The sequence below is a fragment of the Lynx rufus genome, unplaced genomic scaffold (genome assembly GCF_022079265.1).
Source record: "Lynx rufus isolate CCGP_SWC_20201006 ecotype Redwood Valley unplaced genomic scaffold, mLynRuf1.p SCAF_2, whole genome shotgun sequence".
NCBI lineage: Eukaryota > Metazoa > Chordata > Mammalia > Carnivora > Felidae > Lynx > Lynx rufus.
In genome coordinates this window covers 33957469-33974172 of record NW_025814834.1, presented here as the reverse complement: position 1 = coordinate 33974172, position 16704 = coordinate 33957469, and the positions used below count along the sequence as shown (strand labels likewise).

At 39.3% G+C, this 16704-nt stretch overlaps 1 protein-coding gene across 1 annotated transcript in view; it reads right to left on the bottom strand.

Annotated features, from left to right (window-relative positions):
- The window catches only part of ALS2 (alsin Rho guanine nucleotide exchange factor ALS2), a 72244-nt gene extending 59520 nt beyond the window's left edge, over nucleotides 1-12724 (bottom strand). The window contains exon 1 of the mRNA XM_047084861.1: nucleotides 12328-12724. The gene's annotated coding sequence lies outside the window, so the exon portion shown is untranslated. The remainder of the gene's footprint in view (nucleotides 1-12327) is intronic.
- Nucleotides 12725-16704: the final 3980 nt, after the last annotated feature.

Sequence of the window (16704 nt, the reverse complement as noted above, 5' to 3'; positions counted from 1 at the left end):
GGCATGGTCACTGTAGTCTGAAAACAGCCCACACCAGCAGGAGTGATGTAAGAGCCATCTGTTTACTCCAGGTTGCCTGTGAATTCTTACCGTTTACCATCTGTATATCTGGAGGAAATTACCCTCTACCTAATGCTTATTTTAGAAAGATGGTGAATCATTCAAAGTTGGATGAAGGGTACCATGTAAACAGAACATATACCTGAATAGATTTAATAAATGCTATTAATTTAATAAATATGATGATTAAGTGGTACTATGCCTTGTGTGTGATGATGATTAGCTTTTACTAAAATGTACAGTTCATGGTTTACAGAGAAATTCTGAAGACAGATCTAACCTGTGCTTCTCTGTCAGAGATCAAGGAGTAACTAACTGCTCCCTTGATTAAAGTTAAACAGTACCAGGTAAAAAGCAGAGAACTCCTCTGGGAGGGTATGGAAGTGCACGAACACACTTTGCCTCCCATCACTGATTCACTGGATGTAAAGTGGATTTTATACTACCTGACAATCAAAAATGTTGAGAACCTTTTAGCGAAGTGAATAAAACAGTTAACCTTTTTCCTCTTTTAGTGCCACATTTTTTGAATACAAAGATTTCTTAACGTGGTTTTCATCTTATGCCATATTTTTTTTTACCACCACACATTTTTTTCAAATCCAAATGGAATTAAAACCATAGAAACTGTTCTGAAACTTTCATTATAGTAAATAACTATAAATACTAGGCAATATAAATACTATATATGCTACAGAATAATGGCTCCTCCCAAAGATGTCCACATCCTAATGCCCAGACCTGTGAATAAGTTAGGTTAAGGGCAAAGGGGAATTAAGGTTGCTAATCAGCTGACCTTAGGAGAGGGAGATTACTCTGGTTATCTGCGTGGTTATCACAAACATCCTTAAAAGTGGAAGAGGGAGACAAAAGGAGAAAGAGAGAGAAAGAGAGTTGATGAAGGAAACATGTCAGAGATTCTTCACTGCTGGCTTTGAAGAAGGGAAGGTGGGGAGCATAAGCCAAAGAATGGGGGTGGCCTTTAGAAGCTGGAAAAGGCAAGGAAACAGATTCTCTCCATGAGCCCCCAGAAAAGAAAGCAGCCCTGCTGACACCTTGATTTTAGCCCAGCAAGACTGGTGTTACACTTTTAACCTAAGGAGTTGCAAAATAGTAAGTCCGTGTTATTTTAAGCCACTAAATTAGTAGCAATTTGTTAAATAGCAACAGAAAGCTAGCCAATATACTATTTTGTACACATCTTCCTAGATTAGTATTTATAAATCTATCTCACTTTGTTTTAATGGTATTTATTATGTTTGACTTACAAGAAGACAGGTCTGCCTAAGTCTCAAAGACAGCAAAGGGAAAAAGAAATGACTGCTAAGGAAACATAACTAAAAAATATATTGCAGATAAATGTGGGAAGCTTATGTTATAAAGTTTTACCTTACATACTTAAATTTATATTTAATGGCATTTAGTGGCATTTACCAACTCTATTTAATTTAACATTCTTTCTCAACTGTGTATCCATATAGAGAAAGTAAACCCAAAATTTTTGTTTTTCTAATATTTTTATGATCCCCAATCCAGGAAATCTTTAAGATTTGCCTCAAGCATTCAAATCGCATTTAGATTTTTGTATCCTCTTTCATTGCTTCACATTTTTAATTGTTACAAAATTGTCTAATCATGGGGCTTCTTCTGGGGATATATCTTACCAGGTGAATTTTAAGGTTCTCATTCTACGTTCCTTTGAGGAACAGAATCCCTAAACTCTGCTACTTTTCTTCTATTATAGTAACTTTCCTTCATAGGTCTTTATTATATTAAACCAGCTCTGCGTTTGGGCGCCTGGGTGGTTCAGTCAGTTACGTGTCTGACTTCAGCTCAGGTCATGATCTCATGGGTCGTGGGTTCAAGCCCTGCATTAGGCTCTGTGCTGATAGTGCAGAGCCTGGAGCCTGTTTCAGATTCTGTCTCCCTCTCTCTCTCTGCCCCTCCCCCGCTCACACTCTGTTTCTCTCTCTCTCGCTCTCAAAAAGTAAATAAACATTAAAAAAAAGAAACTGTGTGTTGTACAGTCAAAAATCCGGGGTCCTCTTTTGCCTTGCACGGCCTTTCCAGAGATCAAAGTCACCTGTAAAATGAGCAAAAGAGACTCTAGCATCCCCTCCAGCTATTAAGTTCTATGAATTACACTACAAAACCAGATTCATTTAAAAATTTTTTAATGTTTATTTATTCTTGAGAGAGAGACAGAGTATGAACAGGGGAAGAGTAGAGAGAGAGGTAGACACGGAATCCTGAAGCAGGCTCCAGGCTCTGAGCTGTCAGCACAGAGCCCCACGTGGGGCTCAAACTCACGAACCACGAGATCATGACCTGAGCTGAAATCCAGAGCCAGACACTTAACCGACTGAGGTCACCCAGGTGCCACTAGGAACCTGTAATCTAAAACAACTATCATTTTTGGTGGGAGTCCGCAACTTTTAACTATTTTATACTTCCTTTACTTTCTTTTATGTACTTTTAACATCAACTTCATCTTGAAGAGTATACTGGAAAGCTGCGTTGCTTACAAGACCTTCTATAAGTGCTTTAACTATGTATTCTAATAGTGATGATTTACATTTGTCTCAAAAGTTTTAAGTCTATTTTATGGTAAACATACTTGCATATAGTGCCCAGATTAATTTTGCAGGGAGTAGCCTGCCTGCAAACACTCACCTGGCTCATCTTCTCACTGGAAGAAGGAAGCCTGAGCGCTTTTAATTTCATAAAAGGCTGCCAACTTGGTAAAAGAGAAACCAGTAAACAAATGAGAGGTCCTTTGTACTAGAACAACTATGACTTGGTAATATATTAGACGTAAGTGGAGGATAAAGGAGAAGGAGGTATCAAAAATAATTTCTAGGTTCTGCCTTGAACAACTGTGTGTTGGTGGTACCATTTGCCAGAACGGGAAAAGTAAAAAAGATAGGAGTCTGAAGAAGTTTTTTTTTTATGTTCAAGATGGCAGTGAGAAATACTAGAGTACCTATGAAGAGCAGCTAAATATGTGAGTATGGAGTTCAGAAAAAAGGTCTCAGCTATTGATATAAACTTGGGAAGGCATATAGATAATATGTGAAATCAAAGCAATGGATAACAACATCACTGGGTGTGTAATAGAAAGGAAAGGGACAGGACCAACCTGTAAGGAGCTTCTGCATCTACAGATTGGATAGGATGAGGAACTAGCAATGACAACTGAGTGAGAAGTGATCTGAAAGGTGGAAGAAGCATGAGTCTGTGGGCACATAAAAGCAAAGCAGAGTGTTTCCAGGAGGAAGGCCTGGTCGATTAGGTCAATGCAGCTGGGGTCTCAGGTTAAGAACAAAAATCTGTCCAGTGGATATGCCAACACAGATATCACTGTTGAGCATGGTCAAAGTTTCAGTGGTGGCAGGGGACTGAAAACCAGATTGGAGTAGGTTGACTATAAATGGGGGGTGAGGACAAGAAAATTAAGTTCATATAAAGAATTCTTTTGAAAAACTCTGTTGAAATGACAGAGAAATAGAGCAGAAGCTGAGAAGAATGTGAAGATAAAGGGTGTTTCCTGTATGTGTACGGTTGGGGAGATGAGAGACAGTTGAACATGTTTGCATTGACAATGACACCAATCCTAGATTCAAGAGGACAGAGGGCAGAACCAAAGTCCTGGACAAAATGAAAGAGGATGATATCCAGAACACATTTTGGGACTGATCTTTCACAAGAGGAAGGGCTGACATTTTAATAAGAAAGGAAACAGATATAGATTATAGATACACACATATATTTAACAGATACAGACAGGATTACAGATTTAGTGTTGAGAGAAAAAGTCCCATACGATGGCATGTGTAAGTGAGTAGGACTTCCCAGTATATGTGTGCTATCTATTCTAATCTCATTCCCGGCTCCAGTCATTCCATTTCTTTATTTTATCTTGCCATACTATACATTTTCATATACTGCATTAAATCCTTTTAGAAACAAGGCAGAATACAAATTTTAAAAAAATTAATGTGGAACAGAAATGTGCTAGTGGACTATTCTCTCAAATGCAAAGAGAAAATTAAAATCATGTAGGATTCTATTTATTCATCTCTAATAAACTTTATTCTCTGGATAAAGTCCTCTTCCCTTAATGATTTAGTGAAAGATAAATTTATGAGTCATAAGTATATTAACTCTCAAATGCTAAAATTTCAACAACACCACATGTATTTTTTTCATCTATTATGTTCCAGGTATGCCAGTCTATAATTTCTATGAAAGCCAAAAATATCTTATTCTCTAGGATAGCCCAGCTACTTAACATAGTCCTGATGTATAATACTGTTGGTACTCAATAAATATTTGTAGATAGATTAGGCCCACATAAATAAAGGAGTTCCTGTCCTTAAGGAGTTTACATGCTATCATGTTGTCTTTCTGACAAGAATGATGGCTCTCTATATGGACAGCACCCTGAAAGCATAAAAAAGCAGCAAAGTTGAGCACTTTCAGTCTTATTCTCATATCTCACTTACTGGTTTAAAATAGGTATATTGATTAAAACTATTGCAATAACTGTAACTACAAGAGTAATGATACTTGGAGATTAGAATAATAAGACATTAAGATAGAACGACAATAAATAATAGAGTGGTAAACTGTATCATAATGCCCTGAAAGAAACTTGGACATACACTGAATGCAAAATAAAATTACTACAGATTTCATGCATTTACACTTTCTTTTTAAAGTTTGAATTGGCTGCATTTTATTAAAATGTAGTAAACCACAGTTTACATTTGTGGATGCAGTAAACAATACTTTTAAGACACTATGGCATTGCACACATGGCTATTGTTGAATAAATATTTTCTTTTAGAGACTCAGTCAATATATTTACACATGGATCAAGGCAACTTTTGACTCAAACACCTGACTTACAACTAATCTATACACCAACAACTGCTACTTCCTGGATATACCACCACCAAAGCCTTTACCATCCACTAATGAAGGTTGAGGAACACTCATCTTGCACTGCAGCCTTGACAAACCAATCACCAAAGGATGAGGCCACTTCAAAACCCAGCTCTCCCAGCCCTAACTGGAAAGCAATGCCTGATACCACTATGGGAGCTGACTAGCCCCTTAAATACTGACCCAGAGTTCAAGAATCCAGTAAGTTAATGCAGTGAATAGTCAGTCAGTAGGCTAGCCTAGAAAGTACTTATTATCTATAATGTTGTTACTAATGGAATAATCCCCCCCCCCAAAATCATTGATTTAAAATATATTATAAACTCCTGAGAGGTCAGAAACTATGACTTATTCATTGGTACATTCTCGTATCCATAGTAATCACTAGGTACAAACAGGCTACATTTTTTTTTTTTTTAATTTTTTTTTTTTTTTTTTTCCCAACGTTTATTTATTTTTGGGACAGAGAGAGACAGAGCATGAACGGGGGAGGGGCAGAGAGAGAGGGAGACACAGAATCGGAAACAGGCTCCAGGCTCCGAGCCATCAGCCCAGAGCCTGACGCGGGGCTCGAACTCCCGGACCGCGAGATCGTGACCTGGCTGAAGTCGGACGCTCAACCGACTGCGCCACCCAGGCGCCCCCAAACAGGCTACATTTAAGTGAGTACTCAGTGAAAGATAGCGCTTTGTCTTAAATTCCAATCCATGGGTTTCCAAATGATGTAGAAGATTTCTAATGCCTGTAATAAAAGTCAGTATCATACATAAAAGTAAAGTGTCTAATTACACAGTAGAAACTCATAATTTGCTAATGGTATTCCCTAACAATTAAGATCCTTTTATTTCATGTCAGTTCACAAATGTTATATAACCCAGGAATGAACAACCTCTTTCTCCTTAGTACATGGAAACACTTTTTGGTGCCATCAGGGACACTTAAGATTCATAGTCTTTTTTATGGCCTGCTTATTTTCACCCTATAAAGTACTAACACTGCACTCTACTGATTGTGAAAATCCTCTAAAATGGATATTACCCATGGGGGCGGGGGGAGGTTGTGTTTAAACTTGGTAAAATAAATGCCTAGGGATGCCCACTTAGCTCCATTTTGTATCCAATGCAAATTTTTTTTAAGGTAAATTTTTCCAGATAAATAAAATAAAACATTTTGATGGGTAGTACAATACTAGGAATTGAATCAGGGATATACAAATCAAAGCCACATTGAGATACCACCTCACACCAGTCATAGTGGCTAAAATGAACAACTCAGGAAACAACAGATGTTGGCAAGGATGTGGAGAAACGGGAACCCTTGTGCACTGTTGGTGGGAATGCAAACTGGGGCAGCCACTCTGGAAAACAGTGTGGAGGTTCCTCAAAAAATTAAAAATAGAACTACCCTATGACCCAGTAATAGCAGTACTAGGAATTTATCCAAAGGATACAGGAGTGCTGACTCATAGGGGCACATGTACCCCAATGTTTATCACAGTGCTTTCTGTGAGAGACAAATTATGGAAAGAAGCTAAATGTCCATCAACTGATGAATGGATGAAGAAGATGTGGTTTGTATGTACAATGGAATACTACTTGGCAATGAGAAAGAATGAAACCTTGCCATTTGCAACAACATGGATGGAACTGAAAGGTATTATGCTAAATGAAATAAGTCAGAGATATCATATGCTTTCACTCATATGGGGAATTTGAGAAACTTAATTAAGACCATGGAAGAAGGGAAGGGGTTAAAAATAGTTTCAAACAGAGAGGGAGGCAAACATATGAGGCTCTTAAATACAGAGAACAAACTGAGGGTTGAAGGGGGGGCGGAGATGAGGGGAAATGGGTGATGATGACCATTGAGGAGGGCACCTGTTGGGAGGGCACCCATACACTGGGTGTTGTATGTAATCCATGAATCATGGGAATCTACTCCCGAAACCAAGAGCAAACTGTATACACTGTATGTTAGCTAACTTGACAATAAATTATATTTAGAAAAAAAAAAAAATACCAGGAATTGAATTTCAAATTCTCAGGTACTGCAACAATTCGTGTCTGTTATTATATGATAGAATATAATTTCTGATACAAATTGTTTATTCCTTTAATATTTTGCCACTGTTCTTTCATTTAAATGGCCACAATTTTTTCTAAAAAAGGCAATATTACAGAAACACGGTTCAAAGCATGTTGGCTTATTTTATCAATCAATAACATCTAGAGCTTAAGGTAATCACAGGGCCACATAACTCGACAGGGAGTATACATGCCAAAAAACAGTGCTCTGGAGATATAGGTTTCACTTATTTTTAAAGAGCTAGCAACAGGTATTCTTCATCAGGAATGAAATATTTTTAACTCACAAGTTTAAATACTGAGGTTATACTAGGAACTGGCTGTTAAATTCACTACTCAAACCATTTAACGCATTCTCATCATGTTTACTTATTGATACCTATAAAGAGAGAATTAATTTTCTTTGAGCAATAACTAGACACCGCATTCACAGTATAAAATCAGTTTTACCACACTGTAATAAAAATATAACCAACCCAAACTTTAAAAAGTGTTAATGACCACATGATATCTGTGGTAATTTTACATCTGAGTCACTCTGATCAAATTCCTTTTAGGGTTTTATGATATAATCTGCTTCCCTATCCTTTGAGAGGTCATGATCAGTATATGCCTGCATTCCCCAAGAGTCTCTAGAATTTAAATTCCTCTGCAGCCTTATAAGAAGCAGTATTCCTCATCTTAAGAAAAGCATTTTCCCAGGGGCACAAGTCAAACAGGAAAATAAAATTGACTAAATAATTGGTCTGTCTTCTCTCCTTAGAAAAGCTTTACACGCTGGAACTACACTGACACATTCTTTCCCTATTGCAGAAAGAAAAGAATTATTTTTTCCAGAGTCAACTACTTTGAGACTAAAAAGTAAAATAAAACATACTGGAAGAAAGCCCTAATTATACATAAAAACTGTATTTTTAAAAAATGTTTTATTTATTTGAGGGGGGAAGGGACAGAGAGAGAAGGAGAATCCCAAGCAGGCTCTGTGCTATCAGCGCAGAGCTGGACACAGGGATTGATCTCACGAACCGTGAGATCATGACTTGAGCCGAAACCAAGAGCTGGACTCTTAACCAACTGAGCCATACAGGTACCCCAATAAAAATTGTATTTTTACAAAATTTCTCTTTAATTATATAGAATTTAAATTAAAATTTTTCAAGTGCTAGTTTCACAAACTGTGTGTGTGTGTGTGTGTGTGTGTTCTCCAATAAAACTTTATTTACAAAAACTGGCCACCAGTCCAGGGATGGTACAAACTGTTAATCATACACAAATCTGTAAAAAAAATGAGCAAATCCATGTACCTACCCATCACTCAGTTTTAACATATATTAATTAACGTATTTTTATATTCAAAATGCTTCGGCTGTTTTTAAAATAGAAGGAAAAGTTACACAGATTTCTGAAAGAGCACCACCCAAACCTATCTCCCAGAGTTAGCCACTATTCCTAAACTTAATGTGTCTCATTTCCATATATGGTCTTATACTTTCATGTACTTTCATTAGATACATATGTATCGATATATACCAATGTAAGCTATACTGTTTTAAAACTACATAAATGCCAGGTGCCTGAATGGCTCAGTTGTTGAGCATCTGACTCTTGATTTCAGCTGGGGTCATGATCTCATGGTTGGTTCCTGAGAACAGGACCAGAGTTGGGCTCTGTGCTGACAGTGTGGAGTCTGCTTAGGATTCTTTCTTTCTCTCTCTCTCTCTCTCCCTCTCTCTCTCTCTCTTCCCCTCTCTCCCCCCCCCACTTCCAGCGCATGTGAGCATGCACATGTTCTCTCACAAAAATAAACTTAAAAAAAAAAAAGAAAAAAGAAAAAAACTACATAAATGCATATCATATACATCCTTTAGCAACTTGCTTCTTCACTATTATACACTTGAGATATATCCACATTAATAAGTATACATCATTTTTACTAAGGGATAGTATTTCATTGTATTAATAAACCACAGTTTATCCCTTTCCCACTAAAGTGCAGCTGGATTATTTTACTTTATTGCGATTTTAAGAGCTGCTATTATCATCTTTGTTACATATTTGCTTGGGCAATTGTCCTCAGTTTAGTTAAGAATTCAGCTCAACAAAAATTTAAGTTGTGGAAGAACCCTGGAATGAAAGTTACCCAGCCAGATGCCATTATTGGGTTTAACCCCCACCTTCCTAATAGGGAGTTCATGTGAAACAAAGAAATGCATGATGACTCAGAAGAAAAAAATCTTTGTATTTAATAATTTTTATTTAATAAATAATTTTTATAGTTTAAATATGTAATAAGGGAAGCATGAGTTGAATAATTTGTGGAATTAATGAGACTAAAGTTGATCTCTTTGAACATAATTCACTGGCAGCCAAGTGAAATTCTATGAAACAGACCCAGTCTTTTTCTCGTGAGTTGAGAGAACTATACGTTTCCTTCAAAAAAAAAAAAAAGTCTTTAATACATTAAAGAATAACTTTACAAGAGCCCAAACAAGGAGTAATTACCTGACTAATTTAAATATTTTTGTTCTACCCACTTGGATCAATTAGTTCAGCTACTTTACCAACTGTTCAGCTTATCTACCAATTGTGTGATGCAAGAAACATCAAGACATTAGGTAAAGACAGCACTATGACATACACAGAGGAATGAGTAAGAGATTGGTATAGGAAAATAAATGCAACACTAAAAAGAACCATGTCAGAATTTGTTACTATTTTATTTGTGGTTACCCTGGCGTATTTTCTTAAGGACTGATATCCTACAAAATCTACTTTCTTATTACTGATGACTGAATTATCTGGTGATCAATGGAGAAGAGTGACAAGAAAAAAAAATTGTTTAAAAAAAAAAAACCTAAAAGCTTTACCAGAAAAATCTCTCATACAGTTGGACTATGTGCAAGGTTTAATTCCACAAAGTTATAAAAAGGGCTAAATGATCTAAAAGTCATTAAAATCCTCACAGCACTCCTCTGAGTGTCTGAGAAAGGGGTTCAACCTCATACGACACAAAAACAGGCCTTCTTTTACACCATCTCAATAATCACCAGTCTTTACCTTCCTTTGTGGTTGTTTTTTTTTTTTTTTAACTCATACCTTACCTAGTGTCATGTTAATACAGGATTATAGAAGGTTTTTACAAGTCAGAAATATTCTTTGGAAACTCCTTTAGAATGGATGCAGCAATACTGCATCAAACCCATGTTTTTTAATAAAAAAAGTAGATTAATAGTACTCTTTCCACCTACCCACACGAAACTGAAATCATGTCTTGGTGAAGTTTTTAACACACTCTTGTGTCTTTAACAGTCAAAATGCCCAAAGATGTCTCAAATGATAACCGAAATTTTGAAAGGCTGCAATCTGGGCAGAAGGGATTTCAGTTCATATTGCTTGTATCTACTTAAAAAACAAGAGGCTTGCATGATGCAACTGAACCCTACCCCCCCCCCACCAAAATGACCCATTTGGTACTTTATTTTCTTGATCATTATCTTTTCAAATGTTAATACTGTCAAACACCTTTGAATTTTTCTTGCTACAACTATGAACCTTGAATATGCCAATACTAGTTATAGTTTGCAAACTAATAAATTTACTTTTTTTAAATGTTTATTTATTTTTGAGAGACAGAGTGTGAGCAGGGGAGGGGCAGAGAAAGAGGGAGACACAGAATCCAAAGCAGGATCCAGGCTCTGAGCTGCCAGCACAGAGCCTGACGCGGGGCTCGAACCCACAAACCGAGAAATCACGACCTGAGCTAAAGTCAGACTCTTAACCGACTGAGCCACCCAGGCGCCCCCTAAGTAATAAATTTAAACTAGGTACAGATTTCAAAAGCATCTCCTCCACATTAAAATACCCTTACTGAATACCAAAGTTATACAGACCAACCAGAAATCATATTTTCTGTAACTATAAGCCAATGTGTCATAAAATTATCTGGAAACCATCCCTTGAATTAAAAACTGAATTATAGGGGCGCCTGGGTGGCTCAGTCAGTTAAGTGTCCAACTTCAGCTCAGGTCATGATCTCAGGGTTAATGAGTTTGAGCCCCACATAGGGCTTGCTGCTGTCAGCACAGAGCCTGCTTCTGATCCTTTGTCTCCCTGTCTCTCTGCCCCTACCTTTCTCTCTCCCTCTCTCTCTCCCTCTCTCAAAAATAAACAAACATTTAAAAACAAACAATAAATTATAAAATAAATTAAAAAATAAAAAGTGAATTATAGTTTTTCTCTAAAAATATTCAGTGCTCTTTCCCACTTAGAAGAAAGTGAGTCAGTGTGGGTCATGAAATAGTGGAAGAAGAAATTATTATAAAAATAGGTAATATGTACTGAATATTTACCACTGCCAGACACTCTAACAGATATACACGAACCATTAAACGTAGAGATGCTATTATGAGGAAGGTACCTTAATTCTCAATTTAGAATTAAAGAAAATGATACAGAGAAGTAACTTTCCCCAAATCAAAGATATAAGTGGATATGATGTCAGGTATGCCCATATCCAAAGCCTAGGATCTTAACCACTATGCTTATATTATTGAGATTAAAATACTGCAATTTACTGTAAAAGCCAATTTTTTACTGCTTTAAATTGCTTAGTTAACTCATTAACTCAAAGGTCAAGTGGTCACTCCAAATCATTCATATTTATGATAAACTGGGGGAAAAACTGGGCCAATAACCTTACTGAATTTTGATACCTGTTCAGAATAAACACACATCACACAATTTTATTCTTTAAATCCTTAAAGAGCATTTACGGCCACGAACAAATCTAAAAGGCAATAGACTACAGATCTGCGTTTGTGTTTAACAGTTATTTCCTTTTCCCTCCTAAACTAGAGAGAATACTATTCTTGAATATGCCGCTTCAGCCAGTGTGTTTTTCTTCTTCCCTCATTATCAAAGCCCTAAGCAGGAGTACAACACTTCTGCCAACCTATAGCTGCTTGTGTCTAAAGTAGCCCTATTACCCAAAAGACCAACACCAGCGTCAGTACAATTTCCTAATGAGACCCTATGTTACTTTCCTGCCTTCGTTTCTTCAAAGAACTTCTCACCCTCTGATGGCTCACCTGACACGCCAAAGGACTTGCTTAAACTACTAATTCTTAATATCAGAGTCATTTTCATTTTCTGCAACCGCCCTCTCGAGCCACGGAAACACTAGGTCCACCCCTCACCGAGATCTGCATCCTGGGGCAAACCCGTCTGGGACACTCACCGAGGTTCGAGGCCAGGGATTCCGGTGTACCTGCTAGGCGTCTGGAGTGGGTAGTCAATAAATCCTCATGAATGAGTAAAGGAGGCAGCGTGGGTGGAAGCGGGAAGGGGGGGGGGGGTCGTGAAACACTTTCGCGCCGCTGAGACCAATGCAGTCCCGCCCGTCTGAGGAGGGAGGTAGGGGGCGAGTGAGAGAACCTGGGGCCGGGACAAGGGGCCGCCACGGGTGCTCCTTGGCGGGCAGGCGCCGTCGGTCGGACGCAGGCTTTTTGGAAGACGCGGGCGCCGTCTCTGTGAGTCACCAAGGGTGCTCCCGGGCCTCGGCCTGCGCCTTCGCCTCTCTCTGGGACCCCCGGCTTCCCGCACACAGGACAGCCCGGCCTATCAGCCCTGCGAAGCCAAGGGCCGAGCGGGGGACTCACGCTCGCTCACCTGACGCTCCACCCGCAGCACCCCAGCCTGCATCCGGCGCGAGCTTCACAACCCAGCGGGTCCCTGAGATCAGCTGATTCACGAGGGGCGGGGCCTCCGTGAAGGGGCGGGGTTGCAGGGCGGCTAGCTTGGGTGAAGGTGCTCGGGGATTGCCCCTGAAAAATAGGTAGGGTTAGACGCCGACGGCGTCTGATAGCGATCAAAATTAGCCAAGAGGCCTTAGGCACTGTGGGTAAAGCCCTCAGGAGTACTGCCCCTCCCTTAGGACAGGGCGGAGCCACCAGTCCTTAAAAGCGCTTGGGCGATGATGTAACACGCAGTCGTCGGGTCCTAACTACCCGACCGCTTCCATGGTAACAGGTGGTGATGAGCGTGATTGGGAGCTGCAGACATTTTGCTGCCACTTCAAACGGCAAAAGTCAGATGATAAGTTTGCTACTCTTTACAGGGAAAATGTGAAAATATTTTCAAACTGCTTCCATGGACTATACACTAACAGTAGTTGTTTCCGCCACTACAGATGACGTCATCGCCACGCGGCGTCAGTTGGCTTTAGTGTCCACACTTATTTACTTGGTTGCAGTCCCGAAGGGTGAAGTGGGCTAGGAGGCAATGAATTGGTATCTTTTATGATTCCCCACAGGGTTCCCAGTGTACAGTCTGAGTAAAACAGTTTGCTTGTCGTAGCCACAGCCCCACCCCGACTCAGCTCGCAGCTGGCAAGTCCCCTCGGGAAGATTTTCCGGAGCTTGCCACCCTTGGTATGCAGTGGGTACGAACTCTGCTGTTAGGCAGAGTGCCATCGCTGGGCCTGCAAACCTGTATTCAGACCATCAGCGACGGATAATGCAGTCACGTTCTGAAGTTCCTATGCATAAATGGGTCGATCACGTTCACCCTCAACTTAGTTGCTTCCTTGATCCTCCACCCACCCGCAAAATCGTTAGTCTGCAACAATTTAGACAACCTTGTCCACTCTTGTACCAGGGCTGAAAACAACATAACCCTGAGAATTGGCAGCACTGCAAACCAAAGGTGTCCAACTTCAGTAGGGATTTCCCTGTGGCCCAGCAATCTTGCTAAACCTAAACAAATCCTTAACACATCGCTACTAAGAATTTCTTCTTTTCCCTTCGCCTTCCATTCCCGACCCCCCACAATGCTATCTGAGCTCTACCCACCCACCCCCTTTGGCAAAGAGTTTTAAAAATAATTTAAAAACCGTCTCCTACGTTTCTGAGGAAATTGAGACTACTAGGGATGAACTTCCCTAAGCCCCACCAACCACTGTTACAAAACCTACCTACAGCCCTTACCTTCCTTTCCTTCTCCCTCTTTCTCTTTAGAAGAGACATTCTGTCCTGTCAAGATGTATCCCTCCACCTGAATTCAGGATCCCTTCCAATCCCCTTAGAGATCTTGCCCCATTACTTGTCCCTTCCTTTTTGTATATTTTCTTTTCTTTTCTGTTCTTTTTTTCCTTTTTTATATTTTCAATCTCTGGTTTTCTTACCACTCTTTTTTTTTTTTTTTTTTTTAATTTTAGAGAGAGCATGCCATGCTCTATCCCACCACCCTGGGTTCATGACCTGAGCTGAAATCAAGGTAGCTCAGCTGACTGAGCCACCCAGGCACCCCTCTCTTATTACTCTTATTCCTCACTATATAAGCCTATTCCTACCTATCACATTTTTAATGTCTTTTTCTTCTGTCCTTCTTTTGTTTGCAACCTACTTTTCTCCCTTTACCTTCTAACCTTCCAATCTTCCTCATCTCAGTCTGCAATCTCTACTTTTTCAGACCTACTGAAACCAGTAGTCACCTCCTAATTTTGGAATCTAGTGATACAGTCTCAGAATGGAGCCACTCTGTGCAGCTATTTAAAAGAAAGAATAATCTATATGTATTGATATGGAATGGTCTGGAAGTTAGGTTGTTAAGATTAAAAAAAGGTAAATGCTGAGTCATGTTTATTGTAGTCCACCAATTGTGTGTTAGGTGTGTGTGTTTGAGAGAGACAAAGGTATATATCCTTTTCTTTCTATAAGCGTATATGAGCTCTGAAGGGATACATTAAAAGGTTACTGACACTGGAAAGGAGAATTAGGAACAAAGGTGGGAGGAAAACTCACTTTTCACTCTATGGCATATTTCACTTTTTTAGTTTGTAACTTTACAAATGTGGTTTGAATATACTTTTTACTTATTTATAAAACTTCTAAATGTGAAAAGAAGTATATAATTTTCAGTCTTCCTTTCCCTCATTTCCTCCTTGATTTCTGGGACACACTCCTTCTGGGTTTTACCCCTACCCCTTCAGACCTTTCCTTTACCTTTTCAGACTTTCTTTCACCTGTCCCTTAATTCTTAGACTAAATATTTATTGCACACTTATTATGTGTCAGGCATTATTCTAGGCACTAAAGAGGCATGATAATGAACAAAACAAACAAGGATCTCCGCTCTAGTGGAACTTGCACTCTGGTAGTGTGGAAGATAGTCTCTAGAGATAGCAGCTATTAATTCCTCCCTCCATGTAGACAAATGCCACTGTTGATGTCAAGAGATGAAGTCTATTTCCTCTTCACCTGAATATGGGCTAGTTTTGTGATTTTTTTTTTTTTAACTAACAGAATATGGCAGAAATGAAGTTCTGAGTCTCCTGAATCAAGGCCTTACACAACTGGCAGCTTCCACATCGCCCTCTGAGAAGCCAGCTGCCATGCTCTAAAAAAGCTTCAACTATATTACAGGTTGATAAGAGACAATGTGGAGAGATAGGCCACGAGGAAGAGCATTATAGTGCCAAAATATGAGCGGAGCCTTCCGGGACCTTCCAGGCCAGCCCAGTTACTGGCTGAATGCAGATGAGTGACACCAGCCAGTGGCAAGTGGAGCAGAACAGCCTATTCAAGCCCTGCCTGAATTCCTGGCCCAAATTCGCAAAAAAATAAGAAATTGTTTCTTTTAACCGATAAGTTTTGGGATGGTTGGTTATGCAGCAACACCTGAAACAAGTGGGAAGAGTGAAAACTAATAAACGAATATGGTGGTGACTGGGCTATAAAGAGGCAAAATAGTGTAATAGCTAAAAGCACATGCTTTTAGCCAGACAGCCTAGGTTCAAATCTCAGCTCCAGCACTTACTAGCTTTGGTACCTTAGCACAAGTTATTTAGCTTCTGTGTACCTCTGTTTCTTCATCTACAAAACAGGGGTAGTTATCTACTTTACAGGGTGATGGGAGGTTTACATGTAAATTTTTTAGAATGGTATGTGGCACATAAGCACATATTAATGTTGTGAACAATAAAGGTAAGAGAGTAGATAGAAAAGAGTGCAATTTTATATAAGGTTAGCAGGAAAAATCTCTCTTCTAAAAGGACTGTAACATATCTGAACAGATCTGTAAAGAAGCCAGGGCAAACCTTGTGGATATCTGACAGTCTGTAACTAGCAAAGGCTAGGAGGGTGGTGTGGCTGGAGCTGAATGAGAAAAGTTTGAAAGAAGCTGAGACTAGAGCCGAATTTAAAAAGGTGGAAAGGTAAGAGATAAGAGAATATCAGGTAGATAATGATGTGGTCTGGGGACAGATCCTTTGGGCCAAGGAAAGGACTTTGGGCTTATCTGAATGATATGGGCAACGCTGCAGGGCCATCCTTGGGGTTGTTGTAATCTGGATGCTGTTTTAAAGAGATGACTCTTTTGCTCTGTGCAGAGTGATCAGAGTGTAAGAGTTTGAGTGGAAGCAGAGAGATCAGAAAGAGGCTATTGCAATAGTTGAGGCAGTCATATTGGCCAAGCAATGGCAATGGAGTGGCAATGGAGGAAAAGGCAAAAAGGAGTTATATTCCTGATGTATTTTGAAAGTAGGGCCTAAATATTTGTTCATGGATTAGGCATGAGCTTTGAGAGAAAGAGAAATTAAAGCCTAAGTTATTGGTAG